The 21,328-nt window shown below is 35.2% G+C and overlaps 1 non-coding gene and 2 pseudogenes across 1 annotated transcript; 1 reads left to right on the top strand and 2 right to left on the bottom strand.

The window, feature by feature from the left end:
* The first annotated feature begins 1,704 nt into the window (after window positions 1–1,704).
* LOC120137437 lies at window positions 1,705–18,098 on the top strand (annotated as a pseudogene).
* Window positions 18,099–19,024: 926 nt separating this feature from the next.
* On the bottom strand, window positions 19,025–19,097 carry TRNAR-ACG. The gene has a single exon. It is a non-coding gene; the product is annotated as a tRNA-Arg (tRNA).
* A 1,051-nt stretch (window positions 19,098–20,148) lies between these two features.
* On the bottom strand, window positions 20,149–21,072 carry LOC120137436 (annotated as a pseudogene).
* Window positions 21,073–21,328: the final 256 nt, after the last annotated feature.

Raw genomic sequence — 21,328 nt, 5'->3', positions numbered from 1 at the left:
GAATATTCAATCGAGTCCAACCGAATTCAATAAAAAATTGAGATAGCTGAGATGTTCAATGTTATTTATCATTTAAACTTTATTTGAACATTTTTAAGTTGAATTTATGAAATTTCAGTGGAGTCAATTTGAATATTTTTTTATAAATTTATATTCAAATTTAATTATAATTATTTATAATATCAGCTATACAAAATACTATAAATTATGGCTTTTGAATTAATTTATGAAGAAAACTTTGGGTTAACAAAGCCCAATAGTAATGCCCAGGCATATTCGCTTGAGTCAGTCAGCCGTGGTCAAAGTTTTGGGCTAAGCAGGTGATTTAGTTTGAAAAAAGTACTTATTTTTTTAAATTTAAGTTATCTAAGTTAAATTAAACTTTAAATATATATATATTTTTTAGATAAATAATTTAACTATTGTATAATTTGATCATTATTATTATTATTATTATTTATTTTTAATTTAAAATTTATTTTAGATTAAATTTAAATCGTATGTTATACAACTACAATAGAATAAATGTGTAATTCTAATTTTTCTCTTCTTTTGAATTTAGTCATTTAGTTTTATGTTTTGTTCTAATTGATCATTCAACAATTACTATTTTACGTATTATTTCTTTCCATCAATTCATTAATTCATTTATACTCTCAGAAACATTTTATCATTAAAAAATAATGTTATATAATTTTAAATGATGTTTATTAAATAACATTATTAATCATTAGTTAAAGAAGTGAAAAATAATATAAAAATGTATATGTATTCCATAAATAATTAAAGAAAGATTATTAAAATGAAATCAACCTCCATCATAACATTATAAAAATATATTTAATTATTTTTTTGAATAAAAAAGATGGCCACACACGCCATTACTCTCTAACGTGCACCCCTATTTCATCAGAAATAAAATTGGAGACCTCCATAGGCATAGAGCAGTACAACGTGGAATCATCAAAGCTTGTCCAAGCTAGCCTGGTAACTCCATCCACCATTTTGTTACACTCCCGTGGCATGAAACGAAAACGCAGCTGCCAATCACGGTTAAGAAAGTCTTGAACATGCGGCGCCAAGGTGGAAATACTCCCGAATTCCTTATTTCCTTGAAGAACACCAACCACTTCCATATGATCCACCTCAACAATTAAGCGCCGAAAATTTCTTTCCCATGCAACCTTCAAACCCATATAAACTCCCCATAGTTCAGCATCTAAAACCGAACATACACCAATGCATTTGGAAAAGCCAATCACCCACTCACCATCTTGGTTGCGCACAATACCTCCGCACAACGCAAACCACGTGTCTGAATTTCGTGATCCATCAGTGTTCAACTTCATCCAGCCAATCGGAGGAGTCCTCCATTTTTCCTCACGATTAGCCTTTTGCAGCTGAACAATCTGCAGACTTTGCCTGGAATACAACGTCGTTCGGACCTCCTGCTGCAAACGGATACTCCTTTGCAGGATACTCTCGCTCTCCTTAAACTCTGCATCGAAAATTAACCTATTACGACGGGTCCAAAGACACCATACCAGGGATCCAAATAAAAGATCCCAATCTTCACTGATTTTCGGGAAGTAATCAGGACGCTGCAAGTTTATTACAATCCAATCTGTCACATTGCTTGAAATGAACTCCTCTAAACGTTGTGGCTTCACAACTTCCTTCCATGCTGCTTTCGCAATAGGACGCATGGGACACTCTTTCCACAACCGAGCCTCAAATCGCACAGCTTGGATCATCCGAAAGGTGACGGCGCACACACTCCATGTGGAAAGAAGGCGACTTTACAGATCGTCTAAAGCAGCATCCTTGTTCGAGGTAGGCCTCTAAACTTCCTCAGCACCTCCCATGGAGATACCCCAACTTCAGGAGTACCAGGTTTTTTAATCTTATACGCGCTTGAAACTGAAAACGTACGCTTTCGATCAGGGCCCCACCCAATTCTATCCGAATTCCGAAATACTACCGACTAGAGGCGTACTATTCAACTATATTCTCTCTCCTAATTTACTCACCCTACTTTCAGTTTTTCTAATTTGCTCACTAAATTATTTTTGATCACTTCAAATTATTTTATTATTATTTTCATATGACATAGTTTTTTTATTCTTATTTAATTAAAATAATTTAAAATATAAAATAAAAATAGAAGGTGGTCGAACACCACCTTAGGTCGTAGACGACCGCCGTAGGTGGTGGTCGTTCGCCCCAAATTTTATGGGTTGCTTCACCTTGACATTGTGAGTCCAAATTTGACCTCCATTATGTCGTAAATTGCTCTGAATTCCACGAATTGAAGATTGAAAGTAAGGAGGCCGAAACGTTTTAATCAAGATTCACAGGTTTTTGGACATTTTTCAGTGCAACAACCAACAGATTCGAACTCAGGGGGTCGAGACAAAGTAACACATGAAATTTGGGACCAAACGGCAGCCATCATCTATGACGGTCGATGTTACGATGACGTCCAGCTACCTTTTGTTTTTTACTTTATATTTTAAATAATTTTATATTAAATAATACTATAAATTTCATGTCATACCAAAATAATAATAAATAATTTGGAGTAATCAAAATAAGAATAATTTTGAAAATTCAGTAGGTAAATTAAACAAATTATATTTACGATGAGTAAAATAAGAGAGAATGTATAATTCAATAAGTAATGGTGTAATTTACCCTTAATTCAATTAAACTTAATTAGAGTCAAATTTTATAAATCCAAAAGATGCTCCAAATCAGACGTGACAAGTGTCAGGGGTTAGAGTTACTCGCGGTTCGAGACACGAGGGCATTGTTGGCATCATAATCTCATCTATCTAAAAGACTAAAACAAGACAACTGAGATTACTTCTCAATTTCCTCACTCTGAAAACAACCACGTTTTCAGACAGTAGTCAACATGGCTTCCAGCGATATCATGAGCATGAGCATGACCATGATGAGTAAGTAAATCTATATTCCCATACAAGTTTTGGCAGTTGTTTTAATGGAGTTTTAACTCTTTTGACCGTCTGGGTTTTGGTTATCAGGTTATATATATATATGTTTGGTTGTGCAACAGCAAATCGACAACATCATGGGTGGGAGCTGATGGGAAGGTTTACCATAGCCATGATGGACTGGCGCCGCACTCACATGAACAAATTTACTCGCCTGGATACTTCACCAGAAGAGCTCCGTCGCTTGTCAACAGGGATTTCAATGAGAGAGCTTTCACTGTTGGTATTGGCGGCCCTGTTGGTACTGGGTATTTCCTATTTTCACCTTGATTATTCTGCATTTTTTATAATTCCATCTGATATTTATTAGAATTTTCAACAAACATGATGCTTTAGAGTACCCCAATCAGTGGCATCTTCTACTTGGGTTCACTTGTTCTTTATTTTGTATAATACTATCTATTATTTCTTTGGCTATAAAGATTAAGCTGCTATATAAGAATTTTCAACAAAGATTATGCTTTATTGTACCTGAATTAGCAGTGGAGACTTAGACTTAGTATTTGCTGGTTAAGACTGTAGAATCCACTGACCAAATAACACATATGTATAGTAATAGTAGTTTACTCTCTAAAATAGGCGAGGTTTCCTTTCTAAATATGTTCAGCTAACCCAACAGTTTGGCAGATGCCTTTACCGAAGTTTGGGTTGTGGTAAACTGAATGCCTTAGCCAAAGTTGTTTTGTTTTTTACTCTGTTCTCATTGTTGTATTCCATTTTCTATGGTGTTGTAATATGGACCTCTCCTCATCATTGTTTACCGCGGATTTATTTTTAATAAAATCTTACATCAGCTGATTTTTCCCTTCCTTTAAAAGGTTTTTTGGTCTTTGTTTTATGAAGCTAGTTTTTTGAGCCCCTGAAATATCTTTGTTTGTGTCCAAGCTCTCTTTTGTTCTTTTCCTAGTCATGGTCTATCCGTTGTTTTTCCTCTAGTTTATTTGTATGACTATTATACAACTCTTGGTGATATCCTAAAACATCCTAAGAATTGGAATCTGATGAAATATTTTAATGTTCCATGCAGGAAAACGGCTTTAATGCTGACATTGTGCACATTCTTGCGAGACAAGTACAGTCTTGCTGCTGTAAGTATTGTGCATCTTGTACTTTGAGCTTCCAGTCTACCGTTTGATGATAAGTGTTCACCTTATGTTAAATTAGACTCTTTCTTGGCTCTTTGATATCTATTTATCTGCTACGGAAGGTAAAAGTTTTCTTAATGTTATCTAAACTGTGAGCATAATTGATTCAATTGTGTCTTAGTGGTCAGTCTTTAAACAAGTTATGATTTGAGCAGCTAACCCAAACTTGAATCGATGCATTGAGAAGAATCTTGTAAACTTCAGGTGACTAATGACATTCACAAAAGAGGACGGCAAGTTCTTGGTGAAACACGGGGCACTTCCGAGGAAAGAATACACGCTGTAGAAACAGGATGTTGCCGCATGCTGCTATCCGTGAAGACATCAGCATCAATCTCGGTCCTCTTGAGGAGCTTTCTAACTTGTACAGAACAGATTTACTTCTTTGTGAATCCGGAGGAGGTAGGTACAATTTTTCTATTAAAGTGATTTGGCATGAAAACTTTGAGGACGTACCACATTTTGAAAGTACCGAACAAGGTGTTTTTGTGCTAATTGGAAAATGAAAAATAACTTACTGATTTAGTTATGCGAACTTCTATGGATGCAGATAATTTAGCTGCCAACTTCAGCAGAGAACTAGCTGAGTATATTATCCATATAATAGATGTATCTGGTGGTGATAAGATCCCTCGGAAGGGTGGCCCTGGCATAACCCAAGCTGATCTCCTGGTATTTGATTTTATTTATTCTGTTGTTCCATTGCATTGAGTGCACTTATTGGTAGTTCTAACATGAATTTGTAACATTTTCTTAATAGGTGATAAACAAGGCTGACTTCGCACTTGCAGTCGGAGCAGATTTGGGAGTCATGTAACGTGATGCACTTCGCATGCGTGATTGAGGACCCTTCATATTTGCTCAAGTTGGTCGAGTAGTTGACTGTATCCTTCACCATATTCTGAAATAAAACCATTGATATTATTCTCATTAGTTGCATCAATTACTCAATGGTTATGATATTAATATCATAAGAATCATTGATTTACACTCTAATCAACAAAACCGTAAACAAAACTTTTTTTCTTGTTGACAATGTGTGTAAATTATATGTCGAAACGATTTTTCCTTAAAAAGTAAAAAAGTGAAATTTTAAAAATCACATTAATTTTTAATTTAACTCTTTCAATTGATTTTTAATTTAAAAACAAATGCGATTTAAAAAACCTCTTGTTTTGAAAAATTTTAGATTTCTTTTAGGATAAAAAAAACGGTTCGAAGAGTCGTCATCAATCCTTGATTAGGGTGTGATTGGGCACCCAAAAATGTTTATTATTTTAAATAAAAATTAATTTTCATTAAAACAACAAATTAAGATATGCGTTACCAAAATCCGAGTTCGGGAGTCGATTTCGTGCAGGGAATGATTAGCACCCCCACAACGCCTCGCCTTAAAATGGTACCTAGTCGATTAATTAGCGTCTTTGCAATGAACTCTACAAATTCGAATTCAATTTGATTTTTGATCCCATAAAATAAAGATGTAAATTTAAAAACATTCAAAAGTACTCAAATAAATTAAATTAAAATTACCGAGTCGTTTTAGAAAGATAAAGAATGTTCAATTATTTACAAATATCGATATCAGATCTTAAAAGTTATAACAACCTTTTCTCGATAAATTTAAATAAACGAACATTTTCTTTTCTTTCATTCTCAAATTTTAGGTGACGAATCAAGTTTTTTTGTTTCACTTTCGGGATACACTTTTAATTTAAAATAGTCAAAAACGACTCTCTAATCAGTTAAGACAAACCACTCAAGATAATTTTAAATTAAAAGGGTATTATCCTTAGTCCGATTATGTATTTATAAGTCGAGTTATGCACATGAGGGTATCATACAAATTGTACAAAATTGATGCAGGAATGAACTCTTGTGATCCTTAAATTAATTATTCGCATGCTCATACATATGTAAACATATTAACGTGTAAAGCAAATATGTACAACTAATTAAAGACACCACACTTCTACCTATTTACAATATCGCCTTATGCCAATTTATACTCGTATCAATATTATGGGACAAGAATGCATAAAAAATGTATAAGATTTATTTGGTATTAGAGTTTCATCTTATGAAATCAGCAAGCAAACTAAAATCCAAATAAATAAATAAATAACGTCAACATTTAATAATTACAAATTAAACTATATGAGAAATCGAGTAATTTTTACAGAATCAAAAGTAATTTTCGATTACACCTTTAACAATCTAAGAACGAAATAGATATTTAAAACCAATTTACATCAATGCCAAGTATATGAGTGACACAGTATAAGCAAAAGGTAAAAAGGATTTTGACTTTTCAAATTTGGGAATCATAGGGAGATTATGACTTATGAGACTTAAAAGCCATATATTCATCCTTTGTTTCATTCTAAAATATATAATGAATTGAATAGACAATTGAATCTTTATTTTGTTTTCACGTTAGAAATTAAAACAGAACAATGTTTATATCTTGAAATCAACGTAACAGTGATTTAAATTCGAAAACCACTTGAGTTAATCAACCAAAAACTTAAAATTCAGAGAGAGGCTAAAGTGGAAGATTACTTACATTTATTGATCAGAAACTATAAGAATGGCGTTGTAGAAGTGTTCCACAACACATATGATGCAGGTTACTAATTTAGGTCCATGCCACTGTCTCCAAGCTTCTATACATCCCAGTCATCGCCTCCACATGCCAGCTGTGGTATTCCAGAACCTTCTCCAAACCTCTATCAGATCTTCACATTCCATGTCAGCACTGGATCCCGAGTCCGTCTCATCTTTGCATGCTCTTTGCTTTAGTACTCGGACGTCGGAGCTAGGCTCGTTGTCAGGGGTGGAGGAAAGCCCCAGAGGTCACCAAAGCCTTCAAAGTCGAAAATCTCCAGTCTCTTTTTGGCAGTTCTCGAGTTTTTTCCTTTTAGGAGTTAGTTGAGGGGTTAGAGATAAGGAAAGTAGGCCGTTCAGAATGAGAGTTCTTATTCCTTTTCTAAAAATTGTTCCTCGTTCTTCTGGTGATTGCTTTGGATGATTGCTGGTATATCTCTCCGATAATTCTCTCTTTTTCCACCATCCCTCCCTTTTCTGATGCCTCCCTTCAAAATGTAATGCCCCCTTTACAAACGGTTTCCTCTTTTTTTTTACCCACTATTCCCCCTCTACCTTTCGGTTATTAATTGATAAAAACTGATCCCCCCACTATCTGGTTGTTTGTTGTAGGCACATCAAAGCGGTTGCACAAAGAACAAGACTATTAGCCTCTAGAAGTATGGATTGCTTTGGTTCGGGGTTACTGGCTCGATTTGGACTTGTTATAAAGCTTGCAAGCAATAAAAACATAAGCAATATTAATAATAATACTAATAATAATTTTAATTTTAATTGTTATAATAATAATAATAGTTATAATATAATATTAATAATTATAATATAATATTTATAACCCGAATAAAAAACGGGTGTCTACAGCTGCCCCTCTTTGCCCATTCTTGTATTAACAAGAATAGGGCAAAGATAAAAAAGACTACGTTTTTGTCCAGTTCCATCTTCGTGCTTTGAAACTTGATGAGGGATTTGCTCTCTCTTATTTGAACAATCTTCGACCAATGGGTTCGCTCCCTCTTGCTTCAGGGAGTAGAACTCAAACAGTCTTCTGCCTACGGGTTCGCTCCCTATTGCTTCAAGGAGTAGAACTCGAATAATCTTCTGCCTATGGGTTCGCTCCCTCTTGCTTTAGGGAGTAGAACTCGAACAATCTTCTGGTGTGATTCTGCTTCACCACTCTTCTGTGAAGGTTTAAGATAGTTTGCTTCACTACTCTTCCGTGAAGGCTTAAAATGGCCCGTAGGACTTATCATCTTGCTCGAAAGACTTACAAATGACCCGAAGGATTTCATCATCATGCTAGAAAGACTTACTGATGGATTTGTTTCACTACTCTTCTGTGAAGGCTTACAAATTACCCTAAGGATTTAATCATCATGCTCGAAAGACTTACTGATGGCCCGAAAGACTTCATCATCATGCTCAAAAGAATTATTGATGGCCCGAAGGACTTACTAAGTGCGGAATTTTGGAAAAAATCCTTCTTAGTTTTCAAAGGTTTCATTTTCTTAAAATATCACTTTCTTATTTTTCAAACTCATGTGAAAACATCCTACCCGAAGGTCTTATGGATGACCCGAATGACTTATCATCTTGCTTTAAAGGCTTACAGATGACCCGAAGGATTTCATCATCATGCTCGAAAGACTTATTGATGTCCCGAAGGACTTAAATTGTTTACTGGGTAAGAAACCTTACTTATTTTTCAAAATCTCAAATTTCATATTTTAATGAGAAATCCTTCTCATTTCACTTCATAAAATAACTTAAAGGTCAAGCCTCGTTCCCCGCTTCAAAGTAATGCTTCATTTACGGATTGACCCCTGCGTTCCTCGGGTTCTGCCTCTCTAAACATGATTCCATGTATTTGATATTTAACTTCTACCTTTCAATTATCGGGATTTTAACATCCTGCATCTTCACTTTTCACTTGAAGATCTTTCAAAACCATGTGTTTATGTATGAAACATGAATGCAATGAAATGTATCAGTGTAATGCATTTTCTTTTATGCAAATGATGTTCTTATGAATGCATAAATGTCGATTCAATCTTCATTTGACTTCAAAGTGGTGAGCTCAATCTTTTTCTACTTGATCATTCCTCTCTGGGGTTTGCTTTAGATATTTGTATAACAACTCACAATTTTCAACTTGCATTTTTGAAGAGCCTTATGATCTTATTCTATCTTCTTGTTGTCTTCGTTTTCTATCTTCATTTCGGAGAAATCTCTTTCTCTATCAACTTCTTGCTATGATCAGAAATACCACTGTGTTGCCCCATTTCTGTCCTTGGCTCAATTATGATTTCTGAGTTGTTCTTTAAGGACTCTGCCATTGATTGATGCTTGGTTGGCTTCCTCTACAACTTAAGCTCTACTCAAATTCACGGTCTGCCCCTGACACTTCAAGTTGTGAGACCCATTCTCAATATCTTCTTGGTTTAAATCTTGTCATCCCAACATGATCTGGATTTCTGGTCATGCCCCAAAGTGGGTACTCATGGATTTCTTTGTGCCCAACATATCATAACTTGAATAGTCTCAATCTGGTGTCACTAAACAAAAGTATTATCAAATAGCTCGAGGGTTTCTCTTCATATCTCCACAAACACTTAAGAAGTGGCCAACTCTTTTAACAAAATGTCTTGTATTTTTATACAAGTTGGGATAATGCCCCTTCCGAATAATGAGACCATCTTCTTATTGGCGGGTTACTAATAACGTCACAAGGAAATATTACAAGTTATATTCTTTAGTCTTTCTAATCTCTCGGACTACTTGCTTTCAATACTGTGAAATGCTTCACTATTCTGGCATCATTTATTTTTTTTACAACAGAGGCAGAATGAATCTTTCCAGCTTCAAGGACCTTTGACATTTGAGATTGTCCTGTTTGAAAATGTTTTTCTCTTTATCTTATTTTAGGGATCAAAGAATGAAAGAATTTTATAAAAAATTACCCCTTAATTCAAGCTCACAATTAAATCAAATCATAAACATGAGTTCAAATAATATCAAAAAGAATCAATAGCTCTTTTTAATGTTTTCAGAGTTATAACCCTTTGACAAGTGCTGAAATTGATGAGTTGGCTTCAGGTTGGCTTTCCTTTTTTAAGGTTTTGGCCACCAAAATTTCATTTCTTTCTCAGTCTTCGTGAACATTTTAACATGGACCTCTTTCTTAGCTTGGTATTTTAATCGGATACGGACAAAATGACGCAACTTTCATAATCAATTACTAGACTTTCTAGAACACTTCTATTTCAGTTCTCTGAAATCTTCCATTTGTTCAAGCCTCGTAGACTCCTCTAACAAAGGTAGTGCAAAAATATCGGTCTAAAAATGAAATTCCTGAGTGCCCGTGTGAAATTCACTATAACAGGTGTTCCTTAACTCCTTTAGTCCATTTTTACCGATTTACCTTATTCATAAAATTGATTTAATTTTCCAGTGTCTGGCTAGCTGAAATAAGCTTTATTGTAATTTGCCTCTATCGGGCTAGCTGAAGGGTTCATCTCATCACAAAGTCTTTGACTTGACAATCACAGTGGAGCATACACCAAATTGCCAGGTACCCGATCAAGGCTATGGTTTGAATATAATCTATTCATAAAGCCAGGGCTTTCGAGTTTTTTCTATAACCAATTGCTTTAGCGGAATAGCTCAGCTTTATTGTATATATATAATATCATCACATTTATTAGGCTAGCTAAATTCTGTCCATAAAGCCGGGGCGTTTAACCAATTGCTCTAGAGGGACAGCTCAAGATTTATTGTATACATATAATATTATAATTTGGGTATACGGGTCCAATTTCTTAAGTTTGTCAAGAAGAACCTGTCATAGTTTAGGTGTTGTTGAAAGTCAGAAAATCTCATCATTAGAGTTCAATTTCCAAGCAACTGACCTAAACTAGATTCACCTACTCTACTATTCCATCTGTAAGGATCATAATCATCATTGAACGTCATCAACAGAAGTGTAATCTAGTCGGTTTTGTAACATCATACACAAAAGATGCCCCATGTTATCCGCTCCTATACATACCTGAATACCAAACCTATTGTTCATCTCCTTACGATAGAAGAAGGCTATATCGGTCCCTGCAATAGAAGGGTATGGTGTTCGATTGTATCTTCTGGAGATAAGGTAAAGGTCTTTGTTTTATCAGGTTTCAACCTTGTCATATTGTCAAAGATTTATAACTCTAATCATTTACAGAGTTTTTTAATTCAGTAGATATTCAAAGAATTTCAAGTTGTAAATTCGATTCAATGCCCACCATCCTCAAAGTAACATGAATTTACTTAAACATCATTATAAAAAAAAACTGAGAAATGATGAAAAACAAGTTCAAACATGATGTTGCAAATGAAATAAAGCTCCATGATGAATGAAATGATCTCTTCCTAATTAGGATGCCCCATTACCCATCTAATGTTGTGGTACTTAACTCAAACGGATGTTACATATTGTTCTTTGATGCCTCACTCAAGCTCGTCATCCACTGTTCCACCAATTCCTCTGTTAACGTCCCATTTTCCACAAGCATCTCTATCTCCTTTAACAGCGGCCTACAATTTCCCGTAGAATGTCCCAATGCCCCCAATGCCTCGGTATGAGGTATTGACCTTCAATCAAATGGGGATACAGATCTGAGATAGGAGTTTGGAACACTTTCAAAGTATTTTTCGATCTTGGGACTTTCTGTGGACGTCTCGAGTAACCCGCTACCCCTTTTCGTTTGCGATTGTGGGAGCTATGGATGTGACACTCATTCACCTCACCAGCCTTTTCCTTTTGATCAGTTGAACGTTTGGAAGTGTCTTTCAAGTTTCCTTTGTTGATTGCATCTTCAATTATCTCTCAAGTCATCATAAGATCCTTGAAGCCCTTCGTCGAATTTCCCAGCATTAACTCAAAGAAAGAAGCTGAAAGAGAATTATGAAACATATATGATATTTCTTCTTCTAACAAAGGAGGTTGAACTTGTGCTGCCATTCCTCTCCATCTTAGGGCATATTCTTTAAAGCTCTCAGTAGCTTTCATTCTTATTCTTTGAAGGTCATGACGTTTTGGGGCTAAGCCTTTAACATATTGATATTGCCCCATAAAAGCATCAGCTAAGTTGACCCACGTCTTGATCTGCTCTTTGTTCAAACGGTTATACCATACTACAGCTGGCCCAGCAAGACTATCATGGAAGTAATGAACCAACATATTGTCATTATTTAGGTACTCTTCCATCTTTCTACAAAACATCTTTAGATGAATTATGGGACAACTAGTGCCATCATATTTCTCAAAATTAGGCACCCTAAATTCATGTGGGATGTCCAAATCAGGAACCAAACTGAGTTCTCTAGCTTCTAACTCCTTGCGAGGGGCATTAACAACCTTCATATCTTTAATGGCTTCATTCAACCACCTGAATTTGTCTTCAAATTGCTCAAAATTGATGAGGCTCATCCCTAGGTCTGACTTAGATGCTCCAGGGCAAATTATCACTCTTGATGTACCAGTCTGATGAGATTGATTTCATTTATCCTCCATTTTCTCTTTACCAGCAGCCTGTGGTACCAGTACCTGGATCATTTGATTCGATACGCCTTGCAAAGAACCCGATGCTTGATTCCTCGTATCTTGTTGTGACCCAAATAACTGCTCTTGCAACTGATCTTGTGATCCCTTATGAGATTGCTCCATTGTTTCCATTTGTTTATTCATGACGACGAGGAAGTAGTATGAATGGATGATCTTGTGATTACTGCGACATATCATTCCATAAATTATTTCTATGTTTTTATAATTAATGCATGTAAAATGCTTAAATAAATACATGTAATGCAAACACAAATGCCAAATGCAAATACAAAAGGTTCCATTCCAGAGTGACCATCTTAAAACAACTTTCATTGAACATAAAGGTCTCGGTACATCAAACAAACTTTACATATAACGGACATCTTTCAATCCAAATTTTTCTATCTCCTTCAAAAGCCAATTTAATTTCCACTCATGCTCGGGGGTCGAGTTGTCAATATGCTTCAATTCTCTTGCAAAGCCAACTAAATCAACCCATTTCTGAGCCACATTGCTTGCTTGGGTCATAGCTTCTTTCATTACGTTGTCTTTTTTCTCTATCTTGAGTGTCGATTCTCGGAGCTGTAGACACTGCTGTTGAATCTTCCTTGTAAGAAAGTCATTGTGGTTATGAAGCTCTTATATAAGGTCATTACAGTCATCTATAATCTTTATTAACTTCTTGTTCTTGGCTCTAGTGGCTTCTAGCTCAGCGTTAGTCTCCCGCTTGTAGCGCTGATATGAGATTTCTATATTGGCAATGGATGTGTTCAACGTCTGAATTTCGGCTTGATATCTTCCCAAATTATCAACAACTATATTGCGTATTTTTTCTACAATTTTTAAATCATGAGAAAACTTCTCGGCTCGACCTTCTTGCACCTTACAATTGTTTCTCAATTGTTCAATATCATTCTTAAGTTTAGTGACCCCTATTATCCACTCATCTGGGATATTTTCTATACCAACAAATTTAAAAGCTTGACTGATCATTTGAAAAACATCTTGCATAGCTTCTATCTCTCTACTCAATTTATCATTTTCACTCTTTAAATGGCGAATCAGAGTTTCGTATTTTGGCAAACAATTTTCTTCCTGGATGTCCTCACTAATACCCTTACCTTTGGTCAATTTTGGTTCAAACTCAACAGGATAATCCGTTTTCAAACTGGGTTGTCCTTTCAATTCAAACTCCAATACTCCATTATCTAGAAGAAGTTGGACTCGACGTTTGAAGGTAGAACAATTCTCAATAGAATGTCCTTGAATTCCAGCATGATACTCACAACGAACGTTGACGTCATACCAACTTGGATATGGAGGTTGCAAAGGTTTCACATAATGCGAGGCCACTTCTCGGGCTTCTAACAATTCATCATACAATTCCTTATATGATATTGGGATGGAATCACAACGAGAGTCACCTCTCAACTTGGGTTGAACTGGAGTTTCCAGTTTTATTTTCCTTGTTGTTTGGAGTAAACTATCAAACACCAACGAGTTTTGACTGCATGTATTCTTTTCATCCTTCTGAACTTATATAGTTGCCATTATTTCCTTGTCATTTTCAAACAACTTGTTGATACGAACAATGATTGTGCGTGATTTCTCATACTGACTAGAATCAACAGGTTCTAAAGTAGTCCCTTGCGTATCTGACACCTCGAGATTGTTTTCATTGAGTTCTTTCTTTTCTTTTGTAGAAGTCTCTCTTCCTTTGGACAAAACATCTATTCTATCCATCATCTTGGACATTTGCTTTTTTATCTCTCTTATCTCCTTGTGCTCTTCGTCAGACATATGATCTTTATGCACGCAACTCTCCACTATTTTCGAAGCTTTCTCAGGATGCCATTTCTTGATTGTGTTATAGTCTGTTTGATCACGAAACCCCTTGTCCATCATGAAAATCTTTTACTATGATGACCACTCACAAATCAACACCTTTTGAATATGTCATGATCATGCAATGCGGACAAAGAGAAAAAACAATATAAAAACAAGTTAATACAAATTAGATAACAAAATGACAAAAAACAACAATAGCAAAATAAATAAATTAATGCTAATAAGAATGAAAATGCAAATGCAAATGCACAAGGGGTTAATTCTAAAAGTGACCACCATAGAACAACCTTCATTTAGACAACAAGAATTCAGTACACCATGTAGTCAAAGTATAAATGCGATTCTTCATTTCCTTGAGCCGTACTCTTCATGAAATCTAATATTGCACCCAAAGTTGTCGGCGTACTTTATCACCTTTGATGACGCCGGATGTCCTTAAATTGAATCTTGAGGTCTCCATTTTACTTTCAATACAAAGTGATCTTTATGTCTTTGTGAAGGGTCTTCTTGTCCTTGGTATAACTGTATCTATCTTCTGAGGGAATATCTTAGCCTTCACTTCTTTAAAAGAAGTCTTCAATCAGCTTCAGATTTCTTCATTCATCGGATGTCCTTCTTCATGGATCATTTGAACATCTTTGGATCTCTCGGTTTTGACTACATGGTTGAGAATTTCTTGTCTCAATATGTCCAGCCTTCTTATTAGTCAATCACTTATGAATTAACACCTTGTGATGACATGAAGATATGAATGCAATTAAATCAAAATAAAATAAACATAGAACAAAAATGGGTTAGTGCACATAATATAAACAACAAAATAATAAGTACCATAAACATCAAATAAAACCTACCCTCACATGCTGGCTACCCAATCATACTTTAGTTGATCCTACCCAACATGATATCTACCCCATACTTTGTCATTCACAAAAAATCCTAACCGCATGATATCTAATTCGCATGCTTGTTTGAGAAAAATAAACCTAACCGCATGATTTTTAGTTCGCATAAATTTATTCAAAAAGCAAAATTGAATGACTCAAAAAGCTTTTCCTTGTGTACCCTCCTCACGGGACTCTTAAGGTTCGGGTTAGGCTCGACCTAAATTCAAGCTCTATGTTTACTATATGATGGGTTCAGTTCTAAAGTAATAGGTTCTCGAATTGTCCTTGTCGGTGCCCCCTTGGACTATCGAACCCTCAATCCTAACCCATCACAGGCTTTAGGGGATCGAGTTCAATTTTGAGGGAACACACCTCCTTATGTCCATGCGGAGGTGAATACCATCACGAGGACCATAAGGTGTGAGCTCCAGGAGCAATCCACTATCCCATGCGGAGGTGAAAACCACACGAGGGCATAGTCTCTCACTCCTAATTAATTAGGACGGAGCGGGGTTTTAGCTCATGTTATGATAATGCAGTTGTACAGTGTGTGAGGAAAATAGAAAAAACAAACAATAAAAACACTCAATCAATTCCCAAAACACACAATTATTCTGAAACCATTAGCAAATAGATCATTACAACTATTAATTGTTAATCAAATTAAATTAAAAAAACCAAAATACAAACAAAACTTATTAAAAACCAAACAAGGGATCAAAAACCAAATTAAAACGAATTTATAACTTTCAATTGCAAAGACAATTAATTAATCGACTATCGGCCTGACTATCTAAAAAAATGTCCCTAGCGGAGTCGCCAAGCTGTCGAAACAATTTTTCCTTAAAAAGTGAAAAAGTGAAATGTTAAAAACCACATTAATTTTTAATTTACCTCTTTCAATTGATTTTTAATTTAAAAACAAATGTGATTTAAAAAACCTCTCGTTTCGAAAAAATTTAGATTTCTTTTAGGATAAAAAAATGGTTCGAAGAGTCGCCACCAATCCTTGATTAGGGTGTGATTGGGCACCCAAAAATGTTTGTTATTTTAAATAAAAAATAATTTTAATTAAAACAACAAATTAAGGTCTGCGTTACCAAAATACGAGTTCGGGAGTCAATTACGTGCATGGAAGGATTAGCACCCCCACAACGCCCTAAAATGGTACCTAGTCGATTAATTGGCGTATTTGCAATGAACTTTACAAATTCGAATTCAATTTGATTTTTGATCCCATAAAACAAAGATGTAAATTTAAAAACATTCAAAAGCACTCAAATAAATTAAATTAAAATTACCGAGTCGTTTTAGAAAGATAAAGAATGTTCAATTATTTACAAATATCGAGATTAGATCTTAAAAGTTATAACAATATTTTCTCGATAAATTTAAATAAACGAACATTTCATTTTCTTTCGTTCTCAAATTTTAGGTGACGAATCAAGTTTTTTTGTTTCACTTTTGGGATACACTTTTAATTTAAAATAGTCAAAACGACTCTCTAATCAATTAAGACAAGTCACTCAAGACAATTTTAAATTAAAATGGTATTACCCTTAGTCCGATTATGTATTTATAAGTCGAGTTATGCACATGAGGGTATCATACAAATTGTACAAAATTGATGCAGGAATGAACTCATGTGATCCTTAAATTAATTATTCGCATGCTCATACATATGTAAACATATTAACATGTAAAGAAAATATGTACAACTAATTAAAGACACCACACTTCTACCTATTTACAATATCGCCTTACGCCAATTTATACTCGTATCAATATTATCCGGGACAAGAATGCATAAAAAATGTATAAGATTTATTAGGTATTAGAGTTTCATCTTATGAAATCAGCAAGCAAACTAAAATCCAAATAAATAAATAAATAACATCAACATTTAATAATTACAAATTAAACTATATGAGAAATCGAGAAATTTTTAAAGAATCAAAAGTAATTTTCGATTACACCTTTAATAATCTAAGAACGAAGTAGATATTTAAAACCCATTTACATCAATGCCAAGTATATGAGTGACACAGTATAAGCAAAAGGTAAAAAGGATTTTGACTTTTCAAATTTGGGAATCATAGGGAGATTATGACTTATGAGACTAAAAAGCCATATATCCATCCTTTGTTTCATTCTAAAATATATAATGAATTGAATAGACAATTGAATCTTTATTTTGTTTTCACGTTAGAAATTAAAACAGAACAATGTTTATATCTTGAAATCAACGTAACAGTGATTTAAATTCGAAAACCACTTGAGTTAATCAACCAAAACTTAAAATTCAGAGAGAGGCTAAAGTGGAAGATTACTTACATTTATTGATCAGAAACTATAAGAATGGCGTTGTAGAAGTGTTCCACAACACATATGATGCAGGTTACTAATTTAGGTCCATGCCACTGTCTCCAAGCTTCTATACATCCCAGTCATCGCCTCCACATGCCAGCTGTGGTATTCCAGAACCTTGGGAGTTCCTATTCTAAACCATTGAATATGAGAAATTTCAATTGTTATATCTTTGAATATGATATTCGATCGCATATTATAGTGATTGGAATGAATTTAACAATCATGGTTTGATATGTTTTGTCCAGGCTGGTTTAGAGTTTCCAAGAGTGTGGAAACAAATTAGCTTGACAACACATGAACATGCCTCCATAGGATTTGGTTTGTTTCAAAACCAACAAAAACAAAGCTGGCATAATACTTGGCCATTATAAAAACGCTTTGTAATATCTGCAGTCCAAGTGAAGCTCAAAACACACAAGCTTTTTCATCTTCTCTCACTTTTGTTATTCTCTGTTCACTTTTGAGTTTGCCAAGTAAAATGGAGGCTAGCAAAATGGCCATTGCCGCTTTGGCCACCGGAGCCACTGCTTTGAGGGAAGAGCAACGAGCGGTGACGCCATCTCCCATGGATAATGCGGGAGTGGCTCTGGCTGTTCCTGCTGCGTTAGCTGCCTTAGCTTCATTGGCTGCATGCTTCTTTTGAACATCATTTCTTTGTATTTTAAAAAAAATATCTTTTTGTTTGAGTTTGGTTGATTGGTTGAGTACTTGAGTTTGTCGTTTATTCAAAGCAATTGGTATTGTGGACGATGAAGATTGAAAATTTTATTTTATTCTATCGAAGTAAGTCATAATGTTAATAAATTATCGATTTTTATCGCATCTTTGAAGGTACTTTAACACATATTTTTTATAAAGGGTAAATTATACAGGTAGTCCTTTATGGTTTTGGTCGGTTCAATTTTAGTCACCGGTTTACAAATAAGATCGGTTCTAATTTCTTTTTCTTTTTATTATTCTGATATAAGTACAAGGTAATATCTATTTAAATATAATTCTCAACCATTTGACATTGACAATTATCGATCCGTTTGATTTTGATTTCTCAACTGTTAACTCGACAGTTTGAATCAACGATTAAAAAATAAAACAAATAAAGAGGCTCCGGTGCCGGTGGGGCGGAGGAGCTGTGCTGAGTCTATCAATTCATAGATTAAACTTTCTCTGTTTAGTATTCTTGAATTCTGGGTGGTCTACTTAAAAAAACTGGAAGCAATTGTTCCGTAAACCAGCGCCTTAATCATTGGGCCGCGGAGCCAATTCATTGGAAGCAATTGTGCAATCAAACTATTTTGCAAGCAAAGCATATCGCATGCTTACCCTGGACGGATCAGCTCTGTGTTTTCTCAGTTATCTTTGTTGTTATTATTAATGCTCATTAATCTCTGTCGATTCTTTATGATAACAAGCAAAATTTAAATATCAAATTTTTGTAACCTGCCATGATAAACCGGCATGAAATCACTGTAATAAATTGAACAACGAATTGGCTCCTGAAGAACAAGATAGAACTTAAAGAGTGGAGCATTTTTTAACACTTCTTTGTCAAAAACTGTGCCACCAACGCATCGACTCTGCTGGGGATCGAACCCAGAATCTCTGGTTCCGTAGACCAGCGCCTTATCCATTGGGCCACAGAGTCACTTCGTTGAAAGTGTTTGTGCAATTTCTTGTTTCTATCTGATACCATTGGATGACCGTTGCCCGAAAAGTTGGAAAGCTCCTTACATTATCAATGCAATATATTCATATTAAATTTTAATTTTAACGTTGTAAAATTAAAAAATTGGAATTACATTATTATCTTCTTTTCATTTTACCTACTCATATTATTATTTGAAGTCTCTTTAAATGAATTCTATGATTTGTTTGGAAATTTAAATTTAGATTCCATTTATTATGGAAATTAGTACGAAATGAGACGTATACATAAATAAAATTCAATATAGTATATAATCGAAAAGTGTGAAAAACATAATTTTGTTTTCTTCCTGTGGAATGTTTAGACAATAATTTTAGTTGGCTGTCACTATCTGTAATTTTAGATTCCACCTACTGCTTCTTTTACTTCTTGTGTGTGTACCTTGTGTATCATTTTGTTCATATATTTGGTTAAGTTTGCTTGGTAGTACCTTTTCTCTTGGCTGCAGTTGCTCTAGCTTCTTAGCTTGTCTTTGTTTCTTTATTTTTATGGCCTCACTTTGGAAGATTTTTGTTGTGTTTCAGAGCTAAAATCTATCTGCGTATTATATATATATATATATATTCTGGACAGTGGGCTTTGGTTCTTATATAGAAGGCATATATGCTAATGAATTGGGAAGGCATGTGGTGAGAAGTGAAAGACGATAGCATATACGAGGTTTGCGTAATGTAATCTTGAACGGCTCTCTTTATTCCCTGTTGCTATTTTCAGTTCGCTTGCAGCATGATATTGTACCATGCTCCGTAACTAAATATAATCCGTCTGTTTTCATGATGTTCCAAAAATGATTTTGCAGTATCTGTTATGAACTTATGATAACTTGGTAATATGCTAGCCAGTACAATTTAATGGTGGAAACATGTTTATTTGCAGGAAATTTATTGGTGAAGATGGAGAAACCGAAATCTGATTCCGAGTATGATGAATAAATCGAAACCTTAGCGTTCTTGTACCAGGAAATGCATAGATGTAGTTGGTTATGATTTATTTAGTTGCACATATTCAAGGACATGCCTTCAAGTCTTTTATTCAAAAATTCAATATCCGTGTGTTTGACAGGAACAGCAGGCCTGAGGGAGATAGTGCTTTCTTAATCCTCTCAAAAGCAGCTTGTAAATTGGTGAGTGATGCGGTACATATGATATCCGTATGCAGCTATCGTCCCCGAATCCAATTCCGGGGACTAATGCAACCTGAGCCTTTTCCAGGATGTATCGAGAAAGCGACTCCAAATTCTAGATTTTACCGAAATCTTCGGCTTCTATTCCGTAGTAAGAACTGAAATCGATGAATGGATAGAAAGCTCCCTGCGGTTCCGATACCGTTATGCCTTCTAGTTCATTAAAGCTTTTAACCAAGAAATCTCGCCGTTCCCGAAATGCTTTCACCATGAAGGAAACCACTTCCCCACCAGCGTAGCCCAAGCCGAGTGCAGCAACCCCAGCTTTTTGAGCTATAGTACTGGTAGCACCTGAACTGATGTGAGCCAGGAGTTTATTAATTGCTTCAACAAAGTGCTTAGGTTCTGCAATGTATCCGAACCGCCAACCGGTCATTGCAAAAGCCTTGGAAAAGCCGTTGAGAGTTAGAGTCCGATCCCACATGCCTGGCAGTGATGCAAAGCTCGAGTGAGTTGCCGGTGCATAAATTATATGCTCGTAAATTTCATCGGATAGCACCAGCAGCTTGGGATGCTTTACTTCGGCAATTCTTTCGAGCAGTGGTCATTGCATAGAATCAACAGCCTCGAGTTTTCAGTGATATTAGAGTCGAGGAGCTACGGATCCAACAGGAAATTTTCAGCTGAGAGTGTTGGAAGAATAACAGGTCTTACATTGGCCAGCTTCGCCATGTCAAGGTAACTCCCCCAATATGGAGAAGGAATTAACACCTTGTGAGCACCATATTTTATTTAACAGCCCATACTCCACCCACTCCACCATTCACGTGTTTCATGCCTCCACCAAGCACCATCCCATTTTTTTTTCCACTACCTTCCATTATTCCATGTCTCTATCTTCCATCAAGCTCCCACCATCCCTTATTTTAACACAAACGCCCATTACCTGCAAATAATACCAAAAATCAACCCAATTCTTCAGATAAAATCCACCCAAATCCCACAAACAATAACAAATTGAAACCTAATCTTCCACTTAACAGATCTC

The sequence above is a fragment of the Hibiscus syriacus genome, unplaced genomic scaffold (genome assembly GCF_006381635.1).
Source record: "Hibiscus syriacus cultivar Baekdansim isolate YM2019G1 unplaced genomic scaffold, ASM638163v2 tig00110670_pilon, whole genome shotgun sequence".
NCBI classification, from domain to species: Eukaryota; Viridiplantae; Streptophyta; class Magnoliopsida; order Malvales; family Malvaceae; genus Hibiscus; species Hibiscus syriacus.
Note: the sequence above shows the minus strand (reverse complement) of the source record. Positions and strands in the feature narration are given on the sequence as shown.